Here is an 18,750-nt window from a genome sequence, read left to right as displayed (position 1 = left end):
GCTGTTCACCACCCTCTCAGTCGCTGTCACTGCAGTCCTTCCCGTGAGGAGTGCACCCAGGGGCCCGCATTTATAAATAACTCCATGGTGTCTTGTTGGGGGATACAGAGAGAGAAGAGGCTTGTAATTATCATCTGCTTGGAATGACGTCAGACCAAGCCCTAGGAAGCCTCAGAGTGCCCGGCCTTCCTGATCGTCACTCACACCCCACCACCAAAGAGTCGAGGGTGGCCTCATTATCTCCGGCCAGAGCATGGCAGGTGGGGGCAAGGAGCCTTCCCGGCTCCATATCAGGTGGCTAACAGGGTCAGGAAAAGAGTTGCACAGAAAGCAGTCCCAGTGGCCAACTGTGTCTGAGTCTTCCGGAGGAGCGCAGGCTCCAAGGCGTGACCGCACGTGGCACCCAGCACCCGTGGCTACAGAGGTCCCCTCACCTGCTACGGAGAGAGGTCTGGTGTGGCATGCGGGTGTCTGCAGGCCTGTGGGAAGACTTTGCCTCCAGTCTGGGCCTGCTTTCTGCAGGGAAAGCTCGCATTGTCATCTCAGCCACCCCTTGCGTTCAGCCTAAAACACAAGGACACTACCTGGGGACAAGTCGGCAGCCTAGGGAACCAGCGTTGCTGCTAAAACCGCCTTCACAAAATGCTGAGGCAGGACCAGACCGCCAGGGGCTGGTCCGCACAGCTGCCTCTGTCTTGTCATAAAGCACGGCCTTGGGGGCGGCAGGGCTGGGTCAGCTGAGCTCAAAGGAGATTCTATGATGGCCAGAGTGGTGGAGTGAAAATCGGAAAGTGAGTAAACCAGTCCCCGCACCAGCTGCCCTGGTCAGGGAAATATACCCAATGCTGCAGATGTAGGTTCCTCCCTTGTGATGTGGGAATCGAAAGCTGTGCACCTGACCTTTCTTACCTGGTTGCTATTTTATTAGGCGAGGCAATCAAGGCGGCTCCTCTCGTAACCCCCTGGCTGAAGGAGCAGCTCCTAACCCGTCACGAGCCACGTCCCTGGCCCGTGACTGGGACGGGGGTGGGAGGAGGTGAGGCTGCACCTGCACAGAGGCAAAGCACTAGCCAGCTGGGCTTCTGAGGTGCCCCTGCCTGGCTGGAAATGTGCTCCAGAAGGAGAGGTGAGCATGCATGGAGCCTCCAAGACAGATGTGCGGGAAGAGGAGAGAGAGAGAAGCATGCCCATTAACAGCGCTGCCGCCCACCAGGACTCACAGATGCTTTCTCCTGTGGGGCTGGCAAACTGACCCACACTCTACAGCTGCCCTGCGTCCTGAGCCTGTCCTGGAACCGCATGCTGCCCCGCTCTGCATTCCCGTTTAGCCGGGCACACCCCCGACAACAGCCAGCAGACTGCTCTGTGGGTATGAGGGGCTGGGGGACAGCAAAAGCTGTCCTTATGGTGGACACGGAAAGTTACCCCCATGCTGGGAAGTTGGGCTCAAACCACGCATGGCAGCCGTGGCTCTGACCCCAAAGGATAAACATGCTGGGGGTGAGCAGAAGTCCTGCTGTCACCTGCCGGGACACTGGCTTCCCTGGTGGGGCTCCCTGCTTTTAGTCTGTTACAGGCATGGTTGTACTCCAGGGTCTGCTTGTGGGTGGGGGCCTGGGTTTCGTCCAGAGTGTTGTTATCATTCCCAGGGAACTGGAATCACTGACCTATGTCCTCTCGGCCCTTCACATGAAAAAGCAAGTGAGTCACAGCTGCCCTTGACTGCATCTCCCAGTTCAGACAGCAGGCTCTGGAGCCGATGCGCCACTGCCAACAGGGAGAGAGAGCGGAGCTCGAGACAGGGGGACGGAGCCAGAGCCAGAGAGGGGGACGGAGCCCGAGACAGAGGGGGGGATGGGGCCCGAGATGGAGAGGGTGACAGAGCCCAAGCTGGAGAGGGGGACAGAGCTCGAGACAGGGAGGGGGACGGAGGCAGAGCCAGAGAGGGGGACGGAGCCTGAGACAGAGGGGGGTGATGGGGCCTGAGACAGAGGGGGGGACGGGGCCCAAGACAGAGAGGGGGGAAAGAAACAGAAAAGGAGGAACAGAGAAAGGGAATGAGACTGAGAGGGAGAGACAAAGAGGGGGAGAGAAACAGAGAGACAGGCTGCTCCTTGTGTGGGCTCCTGGCCGGATCTCTGGGACCACCCCCGCACACACTGCCAGCAGAGCATGGCACACATAAACCTTTATACGTGCAAGGTCTCTAGTGTTTGCTGTAAGGTAGAGAGGTGTGGCTTCTTCCTTCTCTCTCACAGGAGTGCGAGCCCTTCTACCTCAGGAAGACTCCTCCCAGTGAAAGTGGCAGCAGAAATCCCACCTCTTCCCACGGCGCCTCCACGGAGGCTCTAGAGTGAGAACTGCTGTCTGTGTTTCAGTGACTCCCCACCTCCCCACCCTGCACACCTGTTTGGCCAGCAGGAAGAGGCTGGGAGGGCAAAGCAGAGCTTCTAAATCCCTGACCTGAGGGAGGATCCGCCAGGCTACGCGGCTGGATGCAGGGGTGCTTATGGATGCCTGGCTTTGCCAAGTGGATCGAATGCTCCTCAGTGGACTCCTGCAGTGGCTGTGTTTCAATTAGGGTCATGGGCAAGTTTTCTGTTGACATAAATAACCTCAAATTAACATCAGTGGAGATGGATTTAAACACACAGAATATTCGTGCAATAGCAAGAGTGTGAGGGGGCAGGCATGGCTTAGCTCTTCCCACGGGAGGGTCCTATCTCCTTAGAACCCCAATTTTCTTAGGGTTTCATCCATGGCATCCTTCAGCAACTGCACAGCCTTTCACCTTTATTGGTTTAGTCCCTTGCTGGCAAAGACCTCTGATGAGAACTTTAAGGTGGAATTCCAGAATGTAAGTGTTGAGAAGCCATTAAAATGTAAATTATGGGGCTCTGAGGGCTGTCTGTAGCCCTCTCCCAATTGCCCCCTTCACCACTGCCTCTGTCGGGTCCTTCACACATGCTATCCCAGGCCAGCGGGGAGCTGAGGAGCTTGCAGACCCATGAACAAAGGCAAGGCAACAAAGCAAATCATCGAAAGCTCTCGGGTGCACTGCACCTGCCAGCCCCCCACCAAGATGGGGAGCCAGGGGTCTAACACTAGGCAGTGTGAGCAAAATCAGAGCAGTAGCACCTAGTAGGTGTGTTGCAGACGCAGCTTCCTTCCCCCCAACCAACCCAACATCCAGACCAGCCTGAGGTCGGTCCCTCTGCGCCATGCTTGGTGACCCACTCATAGACAGATGGTCCAAATCACAAAACCGCAGTGGAGAAGAAGCACGTCCCCACAGCCGCCTGCCCTGGGCTGCTGGACAGGCTGACTCTCACAGCAGTCAAACCTCCCAAAATGCAAATTAAAGGTGCTTGGTTGCACTAAGAATACGACAAACTCGGGAGCTAGGCAAATTGCCACCGTGTCTAATGCTAGTGGGCCCACGGCTCCATGCTGCGAGTTTCCACAGAAGGGCACAGAGGTGGCAGTCTGGATGAAGCTGGGGAAGTTTGAAGTGTGTTTGCAGAGCACTTTATATACGGTAGCACACGGCTGAACAGGGCTGTGGGCCTGATGGCAGCTGAGACGCCAGGCTGAGAGAATGCACCGCTCCCCCCACGAACCAACCACACAGGCACACACACATTCTGAAGACAGTGGCCAAAAGTAAAAACTGATGCCTGTCCCTGCCAACCCCTGTCCATGTGGGGAAAGGATCAGGGTGGGCAGAAGTCCTAGAAGGCTCTGCCTTATCAGGACGACACTGTTCGGGAGAAGAGGTCCCCCACCTCTCTCCCCTCCACCCAATGGAGGAGACGCTCTAAGACACTCACTCACTGGGGCCAGGCGGACAAGAGGGACGCTGACACTTCAGAAACCGCCAGTGCCCACCAGTGTCCACCAGTGTCCCCCCTGCGTGGGACAGGGTAAGAGACCGCAGGAGAGTGGGGTACTCATCCCCGCCACATGACACGGACCAGGGCTGGCTCCTCAGCTCCAGACCCCTGAAGGCAGGAGGCGAGCGGGAGCATGCTGACCAGCGGGACCACACTTCCAGGGTGCAGCACGCCTGGAGGAAAGGACGCCCCTCCGGTTCACTGGGCACCCTCCTGGCTGCCTGGGAAAGAGCGTGGATGGAAGGCTGGCAGGAGAAGAGCTGTGGGGCAGACCAGTGACCTCAAACCCCTTCCACCTCCGAAGAAAAGTTATTCGTCCTTACAGAAGTTGATAGATCCTTCAGCATGGGCTTCCCTGCCTTGTCTCCCAGCACCCCAGTGCTTAGGGAGTTCCCAATCTATTGACGTACAGTCCGCGGAAGATAAAGATGGCTGCAAATTCTTTGAAAATGTGACATCCGTGCTCCTTCTCCTTGAAACTAGGTGGGTTCTTTGACCAACAGAATAGAACAGAGGGGATGCTGTGCTAGTTTCTGGGGCTAGGCCTCAAGTGGCTTCCAGTTTTTCTCTCTTGGAATACTTGCTCTCAGGAAGCCAGCCAACATGTAGGAAGTCCCACCATCCCGGACGGCCGTGTTGTGAGGAACCGCAAGCTAGCCCCATGTCGGGGCCGAACACAGAGAAAGAGGCATCTGCAGCCCCAGTTCTCACAGCCTTCCGGCCCAGGGAAGAGGGCTCAGATGGTGCCAGCCTTAGCCACCGTATGACTGCAACCACATGAAGGCCACGCGGGGCCTGCCACCCCCCAAAGGGTGAAAAAAAATTATAAATCATGGTTTGAAGCAGCTACGTTTTTAAGCAGTGTATTGTGCTGTAGGAGACCATCAAACAGGATTCCACACAACATTGTTTTCTACCAAGAGACCTATTTCAAAGTAAAGAAGGTATGAACGTCGGCACATGACCCTGGCTTCACAGCTGTTACCCTCACCCCATCACCCAGAAGCAGCGACCTAGTAAGGAGGGTGGGAAGGCGTGTTAATGGCTGAGCTAAGGTGCCCACCCTGGGCCAGAATCCCGCAGGATTCAGTCACTGTCCCCCAGGACGCACGGTTTGTGCTGAAGCGATGGTCCGTGAGTGGCCCTGGGTCCCCAGCACCTTGAATACAAGCTCCAGGAGCCGCAGAACAGAGCATGCTCGCCCTGTCGCCGCTGTTCCCGTGAGCCCCAGCACGATCGGTGCTTCCTCTCACTGCACATACCGGCTCTGCGGGCTGGGGTATCCCGGTCCCTGCTTGGGGGGACGTTTCTGCCTACGTCTCCACCACACTGGAAGCCACGGTTACATTCGGCTACGTCAGGCTTCCCATGCCTGCGGTCGAGCACTCGGGGAGCCGACTTACTGTACTGCTAGGTAGTCAACCCCAACTCCATGAAGGGCGAGGCATGCTGATACTCACTGGGGACGGGACAGAAATGTCTGGAACTGGCAGGTTCACTGGGACACTTCCACGTCCATGCCAAGTGGTAAACTCTAAGTGGACAACTGCAGCACCCATGGCCCATCAGAGGCAAGGCAACCGCGGGACAAACACATCAGACCAGCCAAGCTTCGAGCTGGGAGAGACCAGCCCGAAAGGGGGGTGGAGGAAGGAGTATGATTTCAGCCGTGGGGCCGGTAGCAGGGACCACTGCTTGGCTGGACAACCTGTGTTCTAACCTTTTAGTAGACGGCAGCTAGATAACATCATGAAGGATCATGCTGCACTGCCCTCTCAGGAAGTAAGTCAGGGCATCTGTCCCCGGGCCAAACGTGCATGGCATGCCCTGGGATGGACTCACTTGTGGGTCTCGTCAGGTCGCCCGGCGGGAGCAGCTCTGCCAATGCGAGCGCCGGAGCCCGAGAGCTTCACAGAGCGTCGGAGCCTGATGACGACAGCTTGCGGCGAAGGGAGGGCACAAAAGGCGGCGGCGTTAAGAGGCTCTGTCCCGCGTCCGGCCCGATGGCGTCCCCGCGGCGCGCGGAGGGGGTGTGTCCCGGCGGCCCCGCCCCGGGCTCTGGGCGCTGGGGGCTGGGCGCGTGCGCGTGCGCGAGGGCGCGCGCCGGAGGCCGGCCCGGGGCTGTGCCCCAGGTGCGCGTGTCCGGGGACGGCGGCGGCCGCGGCCCCCGGAGTCCTGCCTTTCCCGGTCGCCGGGGGCTTCCCGGTCCCTTAACTCGCCGCCTTGTCGGGCTTCCCCTGCGCGCAGGTGTGTGCGGCGTTGTCCCGCACGTACGGAATACAATTCCCGTAAGTGGCCTCCAAAGAGTGGGCCAACAGTCGAGCCAAGAGAGTGCTCAACTTCGCGCTCCTGTTGTTAAAGTTTGTTACTGATTCATAGCTTGGAAGTGTGGTCTGAACTCTTTCCCTGCTTTAAAATTGAGGTTTTTTTCTGATCAAAAATAAAGCCAGCTGTCCGCGATGTAATTGACCCAGGACCGACAGAGTTAGCTGTGCCTGCTCCCCTCAGTCATAATTGTTGACCGAAAAAACTTGACTTCCAATGCCTGCTGTTGGCCGGAAGCCTTACCGGTAAAGTAAACGGTGATGAACGCGTTTTGTATGTTGTGTGTATAACATACTGTGTTCTTACGATAAAAAGCTAAAGAAAAGAAAATGTTAGAGAGGAGCTCATGAGTTAGAGAAAATGCATTTACAGCACTGTTATGTATATTTATTGGGAAAAACCCCCATAGAAACCCATATTATTCAGGGGCGCCTGGGTGGCTCAGTTGGTTAAGCGACTGCCTTGGGCTCAGGTCATGATCCCGGAGTCCCGGGATCGAGTCCCGGGATCGAGTCCCGCATCGAGTCCCGCATCGAGTCCCGCATCGAGCCCCGCATCGAGCCCCGCATCGAGCCCCGCATCGAGCCCCACATCAGGCTCCCTGCTCAGCAGGGGATCGACCTCTCTCTCTGACCCTCCCCCCTCTCATGCTCTCTCTCATTCTCTCTCTCCCTCTCTCTCAAAAAAAAAAAAAGTTATTCAAGGGTCATGTGTCTTGGCAAATAGATTTTCTGGTCCAAGATGGAAATACTACCGGAGTAGTGGTGTTCTTGGAGACCTCCTTCTAACCCACCCCAGTAGGTGGTCATTTCCTTAATGCTCCTTGAGAGTCGGTTTGGAGGCACCTTTATCATGGGGTCACTTCTCAAGAGGAGACTCACTCTAAAGAGTCCCAGCGGCCCCACTGGTTCCAAGGTGCAGCCCCCTGCAGAACACCTGTCTCTCCTAGCATCCCACAGTCCGTCTTCTTGGAAGTTGCCCAAACTGCTTCCTGGCCCCCTTCAGACAACCAAGGACGGTCAGAAGTACCTGCAGACAAACTGAAGTCTCTTCTACTCCAAAATCCCACCTTAATAGGATGCTTCCCAGTCCAAGACTTTTCCCCTTCTACCTGATAAAACTCAATTTCCTTTCTAAAACCCTTGAAAGTGACATCAGAAGGGCTCCCTTGCTGCAAGTTGATGGGTAAACAGCCTTTATTAATTTTGTCTTGAGGTCGTTTTGTTTGTGATAGTTTGAGGTATTTATTTCAATGACTTTTATTTTTTACTTTGAAGATTTTATTTGGTCCTTTTTCCTATCCATCTATTCTTAATTTCATTTCTGTCTTTTGTTTCTTACTTTCAATTATCTAAGGAGAAGAAAATGTTTTGACTGTTGACTTGTTAACTTTCTTAGCATTGGGTTTCTTCACATGTCCTGGAATTTAGGTTTGCGGGCAGCGGGCAGGAGATAGCGGCTCTTCCCCCTTCCCCTCCTGCTCCTCACCCTTCCCTAGTCAGTGGCCTTGCCATCGCTTCCACCTTCAGCCCAGAACGGGGTCCCACGTGGCATGTCAAGGCTTTCAATAACAGGGAGAGCATGTCAGATGCAGGGTCTGCAGGCAGTGGTATTCATTCTTGGTCTTCAGTTTGGGTCTCTGTCTTTGTACTCCTAAGCCCCCACTGTGTTCAAAAGCCCTAGGCAGCTGTCAGCAACAGGGTTTTGTTGGTTGTTTGGTTTAGTTTCCTACACCACGTAGGACAGCCTCACCCAAGCCTGTGGGGTGAGCCCCTTGCCCACTCCGGTGGCCAACTTCCAGCCCCAGAAACCAGCCGACAGGAGCCACTCTCACCTCTGTTTCTGGTCCAAGAACTTTGGTGTTTTCGAGCCCTGCTGTGTCTTTTTGTTTTCTGTTTCCATAATTTATAAATCCATTATGACTATGTGTTTGAAGCAATGTGTTCAACATAAACTTCTAAATTCTAGTCTCATCTTGACTATTTTCATGTATTACCTTCTCCATTTGAAAACTTATTTTTAAAAAAGTTAATATTCTTGAGTAGTTGCTCCAACTTTCTGGTTCCAGTTTGCTATTTCGCTGCTTTTTATGTGGCTTGAATACAGGCCACTTTGTGGACACCCCTCTCAAATGACGCCGTGGCCTCCTATGTGCAAAATGAACTTGTGCTCATTCTTTTCCTTACTCCGACTCACTGCGGCAGCTGACATTCACCTCTTTCAACAGCTGACATTTGTTACACCAAGTGCTCGACCACACTCCACAGAGGACACTGTTAACACAACAGCTCAACCACACTGAAGACTTAACATTGTAACACCAGGTCCTTACATGTTTCCCTTCTGTGATAACTTTGAGACAAATCCTCTGGCTCTCCTCGATTAACTCACTCTCTCCTGGATAGTTCTCTTTCACAACCTACCCACTTTAAATAAGAACCCCTCCAGTCTTTTTTCTACATGCTGACCTCTCCTGGCTCCATTTCTGCATTGCTAATTTAGGTCAGTTTAGCCAAGATTCTTCATTCCCATTTTGTGCCCAGGTGAGGGATGGGTGTGGTGGGGATGCAAATATAACTAAGACATGGCGTCTGCCCTGCAGGAGGCTCTTCCTGGGCAGGGAGGCCAATCTGCAAACTGCTGGCTGCAACTTGGGCCACAGTGGAATGAATACGTGCGTGCTGTAAGCCTAAAGTTCCGTTAGGGTCTTTGCAGGAGCTGGATGGCCTGCTGCAGCATTCAGTTGAAGAGTTTAGTGGAGGAACTGTTTACAGATGTGTGGGTGGGAATAAAAACCAAAGCAGTTGGAGGGACTTCCAGGGACAGGTAGATGGGAAACCGTTCTCACCTCCAGGCTCAAAGAGACCGGAAGAGGAAGAGTAGTACTGGAGCCAAGGGGAGCCCAGGAGCCAGATGCCCCCCCCAACCCCTACCCAGAGATGCTGAGGCTATAAAGCCGGGGTCACAGCACACTGCTCACAGGTAAAGTCTACCTGTCATCTGTTTGGTAAAGATAGTTTGTTTAGACATAACCATGCTATTTTATCAACATATCATCTATGGCCGCTTTCAAGCTAGAATGGTGGAGTTGAGGAGGCCCTACAAAGCCTATGTGGCCCTTTACAGGGAAAGCTTGCAACCCCTGTTACGGAGGCCCAGGGCCTTGCTAATATCTGGGAACGGGAGGGGGGCATGCCCTGACAGCGCAGGGATGGACTGTTTCTATGGGGACAGCACTTCCCTTGAGCAGTCCCTGAAGGAATAATGAGAGAAGGCATAATAACACGTTAATGGAGGGGACTGGAGTGACAGAGAATACTTGCATAATCTTTAGGAAGGCATGGAACGAGTTTTCAAAAAAAGAACAGATGGAGGAAAGAGCAAACCAATAAGATGGTAGAGTTACACCTGAATGTCACTTCATGTACATTAAATGTAAGCCGACTAAGTACACCAATAAAAAGTCAAATTGTCAGATTGGACTACAAACCAAATCCAGATATATGCCTGAGGTCTAAGAGGCCTCATATGGAGAAGCAGAAAGTGAAAGGATAGAAGACCATGTGATCACTGGCCATAATGACGCGTCGTGAGTGTCCCTCACCTCCGCAGATGAGGACCCCGAGGCACACCATGGGTACGCAGCTGCCCTGGCTCACAGCCAGAACTCGAACCCAGGCTCCAAAGGCCATGTTTAGCCTCTGAACCAGAGTTGCCAGCTGAGCGAGAGTAAAGAGAATACTGACCGCCCGAGCTTGGACATAAGGCGAAAGGAGGCTGGCATGTCATTTCTTCTCACGTAAGGGTACAGGCCACCCGAAGACTGGGAAAATGGACTTCGTTCAACTGACTGCTATTTAGTAGAGGTCCCCAACTTAGTGAAATTAGACATTTGCGTGAAGGTTTTTGCCGGTAGAGAAGCAAATAATTTCGGTCCGGGAAGAAAATAGAACATCAAAGGATATAGTTTATTGTCCTTTACGATATTAACCACTTTTGTGTCTAACTAAGTGACCTGATCCTAACAGCTGTGAATTCTAGGTCCTGAAAAACTCTCCGAGGCTGTCTTAAGGTCCTACTCACCCACAGTCAGCTAGCGGGCGATACAGAGCTAGAGCATCTCTAACAGGAGACCTTGCAGGAGGCATGGGGCAGAGTCAGCCCTGGCGGCAGCTAAGATCTAGAACCATCTGATGCACTAGAACGTACCCCCGCGTTGACTCGAGCCAGCCATGGAAGCAGCTCGAGAGCCTGAGCCAGTGCCCCCACAGACTAGAGCCCCTCTGCTCCGACCCCTGGACCCCGTCCACAGGCAAAACCCGCTCCGGCATGAGGTCCGGAGCAAAGCCAACTGCACACCAGTTCTCTCATCCGATCCAGCATCATTGCCAGAGTGAGAGCCAGCCCGAGATCGAGAGCCACTTCTCAAGGCAGCTCAGTGCTGCTATGGGAGGCTGTGCGGGGTTTCCTGTGAAAGGCACAGGGACAGGCGGTGGGGATCAGCACAGGGTGATCACCCTGGCAGGGTGGTGATCTTCTCTCCTCCTGCCGCTTCGGCACCATCTGCAGATGGAGGACTGGCCACTGCAGCGGGGCTGGTCACCACTGCAGGGTTGACGGGGCTCAGAAGCAGCTACAGACCCAAAGCCCGCTCCAGAGCTCGAGGCATTTCCATCTTCTGCTGCGGTGCCTTTGTCGGGAGCTCGGGAGCTGGAGCCAAGTGCGCCCCAGTGTGAGTAAGCCCCCTACCCCTGCAGCCAGCTCGTGCCCCCGCTGCACAAACACAGGGGTGCTTACAACCTGGCGAGCTAGAGCAGACGCTCAGACGTGCGCCAAGCGAGCATTACCTCCACCCACAAAGCCAGAGCCACCGCACACAGCAGCCCCCGCACCGACTGCGGACGACGGCCCCCCCCCGGCGGCAGCTCCCGGGATAGAGGCCCCTCTACCTGCTCGCCTGGACCAGCTCCAGTACAGCAGTCCTCTCTGCTGCCGGTTCCTCCACCAAATTTGGCAACAATGCCAGCCTGAGAGTTCACTGAGCCCTGGAGTCCATTCCAGAATCAGCTTGAGCCCCACCATCGGGGACGGAGCCAGCTCCAGCTGCAGCTCCAGCTCAGGTCCTGGGCTGGTTCCACGGCAGGAGCCGGGGGCATCCCTGGCATCGGCCGTAGCTCCGGCCCATGGCTCGAGCCACTCTGCCGAGGTCCACCTGTCACCGAATCTTTTTATTTTTTTCAAGAGAAACTTTTTTTTAGCATTTTATTTGTTAGAGAGAGGGAGAGAGCGCAGAAGCAGGGGGTGCAGCAGAGGGAGAGAGAGAAAGAGATCCCCCCGCTGAGCAGGGAGCCCGCACCAGGACTCGATCCCACGACCCTGACGTCCTGACCTGAGCCGAAGGCAGACGCTTTAACCGACTGAGACACCAAGGAGTCCCCACCCTTCACCCTTTTCTGTTACAGGTTTTATGATTTTTACATTTAACAGTTAATATTTAGATTCAGTGAAAGTTAACCTTCCGTCACTTTCAGCTGTACCATTCTAGGCTACTTCCTTAGGCTCCTGCATGAGCTCAGGCTTGGGTCAGATTGACCTGGGTTCAAAGCCACAGCGGAGCCATGTCACAGCCCTGTGACAGGCAAGCTCCTATGCGAACTCTTGGAATCATGCGCGCGGCCATGGCGTGGGGAGGGGTAACTTGCCGGGCTGAATGCCAGGGGTCCCCGTGATGCACAAAGTACTGCCACGGGAACCCACATTCCAGAAACAGTCCCCCGCCCAGCTCATTTCGTTGGAGATCCTCGAACCAAAAACATGTTTGCATGTTGCATCCCAAAGACCGGAGGCTACAGGCTGAGGAAAGCAAACTGTGCAAACACTCCCTCGCTGGGGATGTCATGTCAGGGCTCCCCGACGTCTCTGTCCATTTGGCTGGAAAGACCAAAAGGTGACGCCAGGAGGTGCAGAGCCAGCCACCCAGCCCCACAGGGTCTAATCGATGTATGCAGCCCCAGGTCCCCTCCCCGTGTGTGCGTGTGTGTGTGTGAACAGGGGTCATGTAGGGCGGGCCAAGCCGTTCAAGAGCAGGCTGATGAGGGGTCAGATACCCAGTGGACAGGTCATGTTCAAGGTCAAGGCTGGGTGGGTGGGATGGGGTGTGGGGGGCTGCGCGCTTCTGCCTCAGGGTTTATCCCGCTGGCCCTGCGGGGATGGGTCAGTGTCCCGCGTGCAGGGCTGTGCACGCACAGGTGTGTGTGTCACATCTGGGAGCAACAGGGGGACGGGGCAGGGGGACAGGGAGGTTGGCGGGGCAGGGCTGTGATGCCTCTGGGCCGGCTCCCCGTCCCTGTCTTTGCAGGCCACAGATGAAATGGGGACGAGGCTGGCGGACACCTCCTCCTACTCCATGAGCTGGGACGTGACCCCACAGGGGTCCCCAGGAGCAGGGGCTGGGGATTGTGGGGGAAGGCCTCCGAAACCACCCAGACCACTGTCCCTGGTGGTCATTGACTGGATTGTGCTCCAGGAGCCGGAGCCCACGGAGGTCAAGCCCGAGGCTGGGAAGCTTGGGGCTGGGTGCCTGTGGGTGTGTGGGGACGGGTCGGGGCTGGCCCCACAGGGAGGAGCCCCAGAGGCTGGTGAGGGTCCAGAGAAAAGACTGGGCTCAGAGGGCCCAGCGGGTGGATGGCAGGCGGGGAGACGCCCCAGAGAGGGCTCCTTCCTGGCTGCGGCTTCTCTGGGAGGCCCTGGGCTGGGCTCTGTCTTCCAAAGGCCCATGGAGAGGAGCCATGGGCTGAGCTTTTCTTCTCCTCTCTCAGCTGCTCCACCATCTCAGGAGCTAGAGCCAGGCTCCACCTGTGTCCCTAACTCGTGTGAGGAGCCAGGTGCAGGGGCAGAATCCAAGCCAGCTTCCATGGGGCTCTGGAAACACAGGAACTGTCACTCAGCTCGGAGGCATCACAGCCCTGCCCGATGTCCTCACTATCCCCCTGCCCAGCCCCCTGCTGCTCCCAGATCAGACACACACCTGTGCGTGCACAGCCCAGAGTCTCCCAGAGATGCCCCAGGTAGGAAGGAGACCTCCCTGGGACGTCTCCCGGACTGCAGTCCACCCACTGGACGCTCGGAGCCCAGTCTTTCCTCCAAGCCCCACACCAGCCTCCGGGGCTCCTCTCTGTGGGACCAGCCCTGACCCTTCCCCCCACACACTCAGGCACCCAGCCCTGGTGTTCTCACCCTCAGGCTCGGCCACTGTGGGCTCTGCGTGCTCCAGCTGGGTCAGCAGAAGGTGGGCTTGGTGCTCCAGGTCGGAACAGGGCATGTTGAGCTGCACATGGGCCACCAGCTGCTTGAGGCAGGGAACGTCTTTGGCTGACAGAAGTCCTCCGAGACTAGTCCAGCCATGTGCCCAGAACAGAGGAGATGGCCCTGGAGGTAGGTGGGCAAGAAGCAAAGTCAGTGGCCGGGCCTGCCCTTCCACACACCCCCTGGGCAGCCTTGGGGATGCTCCATGCAGAGGTCAGGCCCCCCCCAGCCCACCCACACTGGACATCCAGGCAGGGGCAGGTGTGGCCAGCAGGTGCGGGGGGCCGGCAATCTGCATGAGAGGGAGCCCTCCATCACGGGTGTGAGCACCCCTGCCTTCCTCAGGGGAGCGTGCCCCACGCCTCTATCTGTCTGTGGTCCCTCCTATTGAACTGGAAACCCAAGGAGGGGGTGGTGTGGGTGCAGTGTCTGCTCTGTCCCAGCGCTGGGGAATCACAGAGGAACTGCAGAAGTCTGTGAGGGAAGAGGGAACCCAGCGGGTCCTGGGTTGGGGCTTGCTGCGCGGAGCCCACTGGCTCTAGCTCTGCAGGGGGAGCGAGCGCCTGCTCCGTGTCCGGGGAACACCCGCAGCTGACTGTGGAGCTGGGCCAGCTCGGATTTTGCAGTGGCTCTAGCTCTGGAGTTGGTGACGGAGCCGTAGTTCCAGCGGGCTTACTCACACTGGGGCGCACTTGGCTCCAGCTCCCGGGCTCCCAAGCTCCCGGCAGTGGCACCGCAACAGAAGATCAAATGCCTCGAGCTGCGGAGCGGGCTTTGGGCCTGTAGCTGCTCCTGCATCCACGTCGACGGTATGGTGGTGACCAACCCCGCTGCAGTGGCCAGTCCGCCATCTGGAGATGGTGCCCAAGCAGTGAGGACGCACGGTCCCTGCTCGCGTGGGGCTGGCCGGAGTAGAGGTCAAACGAGGACTTCACGACCCAGGGGAGTGTCTCTGATCAGGTGGGATCAGGTGCCGGGAGCAGCGGTTCAGGCCCTTGCCCCTGTCGGGCAGCTCAGGACCGACCTGTATGGGGCACGAGGTGAAGGGCATGCAGGATCCTTGGGCTGAATCCCCCCGTAGCCATTACCCCCATGTAGCCGGTCCCGTCACCGCCCCGAGTTTTGTCATCCATGAAATGGGCAGGGGAGGAAAGCCGTTCGTGGGTTCAAGAGCCTTATCCAAGTGCGGAACCGGATCTAGATCATCTCTGGAGGGGGATTCAGCTCTAGCACCTGCCCCAGAGCTCGAGGCAGGTCCAACAGCGATGCGAGCCGCAGCTCCCGAGACTGGGGCAGCTGCAGCTTCACCTCTCGCGCCAGCTCTGGGATCAGAGCCCGGTGTGCAGCCTGAGCAGCTCCGACACCAGCTACGGAACTCGCCAGCCAAGGGCCAGCACCTTCATCATCACACCCTCGCCATCGTGCACGAGGTCAGGAGAGGGGCTGGGGACCGAGAGGGTCCCTCCTGGGCAGGTCACCCCGTGTGCTTTGGTCACTCCATTCAGAGCTCGCCCTCCCCACCCCTCCCACAGGTCACAGCCCCGGGCGTCCCCACCCCTGCTTCCCAAACAAGGCTCAAGGTGGACAAGCAGACCATGGATGTTGGAATTCGAGACTTGTACCCTAAACACTGTATACGTGTTGACCCACAAACTCCCCTTTATGGATTCTGTTGCAAATAGGGGATTATGGACACGGGTCTTCCCTTCAACAAGCTGGGATTGAGCTGCCCACAGTAGGTGATGGGTGCACCTGCAGGCTGGGATGGGTGCTGCGCACCGTCCTCTCAGACAGGGGTGCCGTCACCCTTTCCTCCAGAGGACCTCCGCTTCCTCACGTTCTCCCCAGGGCTGCTGGTCCCCAGACCAGACACCTGCCGGTCTGAGGGTGACCAGCGCTGCCTCCATAGGGTTTTTTGTTTTCCCAGAGTCCTTACCTGGTAGCTCCGCTTCTCTGATTCCCCCCGTGCCTGTCCCCACTTGGACTTGCATGCGTGTGGTCTCTCCCTGTGGAACCCAGTGACTTGGAGCATGGTTTGGACCAGAGTCCGCTGAAACCTTTCTCTGGCCTTGGGTTGTGAGCAATGCATTGCCCTTTGGGGTGTGTCTTCCAGCTTTCTGCATTTCCCTGGGTTCTGTGTGGGCCACAGGAGGAACCAGCCCTGTCCTGTCTGGGGTCAGGCTGAGGTGTCCCAGCAGGAACAGGGGTCTCAGCCCCAAGATTGTGCCCATAATTCTTAAAGTGGCCTCTCTGATTACGTCTGATCTGTAAGCCGCCCCAGGCATTTCAATATCGAATAAGGGAAATTCTGTGTCCAATAAACACAGAAGGAAACGAGTTCCCTTTGAAAATAGGGGGGCAGACACAAAGGCCCCTATTGCGTGATTCCACGTACAGGAAACACCCAGGAAAGGAACAGAGAGAGAAAGCAGCTTATGGGTCGCCAGGGGCTGGGCTCGGGGAGGAATGGGCAGGGAGGACTTCTGGCTCAGGGTGTCCTTTGCGGAAGCAGATATTGTGCAGCAATGTTCTGGGGTGCGGTGGCACAGCATTGGGAATATAATTAATGCTCCAGACTTGTCCAACAGAAAACAATTAAATTTATTTAAAATAAATAATAAACAGCGTAGAGGATAAGGAAAGATAATATAACAGTTAATATGTACCAGAGAGAAAGAACACAGTGGGAGGGGATGAAACAATCTGGCGGGGCATCAGGGTCGGGTGATGGAAATAAGGGGAATTGTACAAGGGGCTCTCCCCACGAGGATGTGGGCTCTGGCTGTGGTTCTGGGAGCCCTGCAGGAACAGGAGGAGGGGCAGGGCCAGATGCAAGAGCAGGGACAGGGGCCGGATCCACGGTAGGAGCTGGGTCATGGGCAAGTACAGGAGCACAGGCAGGGCCAAGGGAAGGGCCCGTGGTGCTGGAAAGCAGGGGAAAGGGCATCGGCTCTGGCAGGGGCAGGGGCAGGAACAGGGACCCAGGCAGGGGAATGGGCATTGGCTCTGGCAGGGGCACGGACAGAGACACAGGTAGAGGAACGGACAGGTGCAGGGGCAGGAGGTGGGTCATGGGCAGGAATGGGTGCACATGCAGGGGCAGGGAAACGGGTAGGGAAAGGGGAAGGAGCTGGGTCAGAGGCAAGCACCGGAGCACAGGGAGGGGCAGGGCAATGGACAGTTGCAGGGGCAGAAGCCGGGACAGGGGCAAGAACAGGAATACAGGCAGGGGCAGGGGAAGGGGCAGGATCCAGCGCAGGAGCGGGGTCAGGGGCAAGAACAGGTGCACACGTCGGGGAAGGGGCAGGGGCAGGGGCAGAACCCGGGTCAGGGGCAAGAATCGGAGCAGAGACCGGGGCAAGGGAAGGGGCAGGCTCCAGGCCAGGGGCTGGGTCAGGATCCGGAGCAGGGGCAAGAACAGGTGCACAGGCAGGTGCTGGGGAAGTGGCAGCTGCAGGGGCACGAGTAGGGGCAAGGGAAGGGCCATCGGCTCTAGCAGGGGCACGGGCAGGGGCAGGGACATGAGTGGGGGCAAGATTTGGGTCAGAGGCGAAAACAGGGACACAGGCATGGGCAGGGGAAGGGGCAGGACTTGGGTCAGGGGCCACAACAGGAGCACAAGCAGGGGAAGGGGAAGGGGCAGGTGCAAGGGGAGGGACAGGGTCTGCAGCAATGGCACATAGAGGAACCAAGGCAGTATCTGGGTCAGGGGCAGGGACAGGGGCACTGGCAGGGGTAGGGACGGGTCAGGATCCAGGGCAGGAGCGGGGTCTGGGCAAGGAGCAGGGCCACAGTTCGGGGCAGGCACAGGGGCCCTGGCTCCGGCAGGAACAGGGGCAGGAACAGGGGCAGGCTCTCCGGGCACAGGTTCTCGAGCAGGCCCTTCCTGGTCGGTGTCAGGCTCTCCGTGGGCAGGTGCTGGGTCAACTGCCGGCTCCTGGGCTCCTGCTGAAGTCTCTGCAGGCACCACCCCTCCCTGCAGAGCTGCTGATGGAGTTGAAGCCGGCTCTAGCTCCTTAGGTCGTGGAACATCTGTGAGAGGAGAAAAGCTCACCCCCGTGCCTGCTCTCCGTGGGGATTTGCAAGACAGAGCCCAGCCCAGAACCTCCCAGAGAAGCCGCAGCCAGGAAGGAGCCCTCCCCGGGACGTCTCCCCGACTGCAGTCCACCCGCTGGGTGCTCTGCACACAGTCTTTGCTCCTGGCCCCACACCAGCCTCTCGGGGCTCCTCCCTGTGGGGCCTGCCCCGACCCGTCCCCACACACCCACAGGCACCCCGCCCCAGGCTTCTCAGCCTCGAGCTCGGTCTCCGTGGGCTCCATTCCTGGAGCACAATCCAGTCAATGACCACCAGGGACAGTGGTTTGGGTGGTGTCGGAGGCCTTCCCCCGCAATCCCCAGCACCTGCTCCTGGGGACCCCTGTGGGGTCACGCCCCAGGTCGCGGAAACGTCACGGGTGTCCGCCAGCCTCCTCCCGATTTCATCCGTGGTCTGCAAAGACAGGGACGGGTAGCCGGCCCAGAGGCATCACAGCCCTGCCCAGCCAGCCTCCCTGTGCCCCTGCCCTGTCCCCCTCCTGCTCCCAGATCAGACACACCTGTGCGTGCCCACCCCTGCACACGGTACAGTGACCCCCGCTCCAGGACAATTGGGATAAACCCAGGGCAGAAGCTTGCATCCGCACACACCCCGTCCCACCCAGCCACCCTTGACCTTGAACAAGACCTGCCCACTGGGTATCTGACCCCTCATCAGCCTGCTCTTGAATGGGGTTGGCCCACCCTACATGACCCCTCTTCACACACACACACACACACACACACACGGGTGGGGACCTGGGGCTGCACAGGTGGATTAGACCCTGTGGGGCTGGGTGGCCGGCTCTGGGGCTCCTGGTGTCACCTTGTGGTCTTTCCGACCAAACGGCCAGAGGCGGTGGGGAGCCCTAAAAGGACATCTTGAGACAGCATTTGCTGGGCGCGCTTTCTTCCGTCGGCAACCTCCGGATCTTGGAACACAGCATGCGAACATGTTGGTTTCACTATCTCTAAAGTAATGAGCTGGGCCGGGGGCTGTCTCTGGAATGTGGGTTCCTGGTTACCTGGGTTCCAAATTCTGATGGGCTCTGTTGTCAGGGAAGTGAGGTCACCATGGCCGGGGTCCCCTCACCCAACTTCCTCCTCAGACAAGAGCCCCAGCCGCGAGGGCCCCTCCCCCAGCTGTTCAA

Source organism: Eumetopias jubatus, unplaced genomic scaffold, assembly GCF_037043125.1.
Source record: "Eumetopias jubatus isolate StellerSeaLion01/CBP00866 unplaced genomic scaffold, mEumJub1_p1.0 scaffold_47, whole genome shotgun sequence".
Taxonomy (NCBI): Eukaryota; Metazoa; Chordata; class Mammalia; order Carnivora; family Otariidae; genus Eumetopias; species Eumetopias jubatus.
This window is presented reverse-complemented; position numbering follows the sequence as displayed.